The sequence below is a fragment of the Corvus brachyrhynchos genome, unplaced genomic scaffold (assembly GCF_000691975.1).
Source record: "Corvus brachyrhynchos isolate BGI_N302 unplaced genomic scaffold, ASM69197v1 scaffold141, whole genome shotgun sequence".
NCBI classification, from domain to species: domain Eukaryota; kingdom Metazoa; phylum Chordata; class Aves; order Passeriformes; family Corvidae; genus Corvus; species Corvus brachyrhynchos.
This window is the reverse complement of record NW_008236186.1, coordinates 142,374-142,796: the sequence shown is the minus strand read 5'-3', so window position 1 is coordinate 142,796 and position 423 is coordinate 142,374. Positions and strand designations below refer to the sequence as shown.

Below are 423 nucleotides of genomic sequence, written 5' to 3'. Positions count from 1 at the left end.
GGGCGGGGGGCAAGGGGGGGCCCCTCAGGCCCCCCCCCATGCCGTCCCCAGCCCCCAGTGCCCTGTGTGCCGCTGTGTGCCCCTCCCCGTGGTCTCTGGGCTTTCACAACATTGTTTCTCCCCCTCTCTCGTTCCCCCCATCTCCACCCCTGCCCCCGTCCCTGTCCCACTCGTGCCCCTCACCTCCTCCATCCATTCCCCCCATCCCTCTGTCCCTCTCGTCTCCCATCACACATTGCTCGGGCTCTGTGCGTGTCCGTGTGTCCATCTGTGTGTCTGTCCGTCCCACTGCTGCCCTCTGCTCGCTGCCCCCCCCAGCACCCTTCGCCCTCTGTTTTGCCTCCTACACCCATCCTTGCCCCTGAACTGCTCCTGTATCCTCCCATCCCCCTTTCCTGTCACTTTCTCCCACCCCTTTACCCC

General features: G+C 65.7%; 1 protein-coding gene across 1 annotated transcript in view; it reads left to right on the top strand.

Annotated features, from left to right (window-relative positions):
* Positions 1-423, top strand: part of CAMK2B (calcium/calmodulin dependent protein kinase II beta) — a 14,284-nt gene that overhangs the window by 717 nt on the left and 13,144 nt on the right. The gene's annotated exons all lie outside the window — the stretch shown is intronic.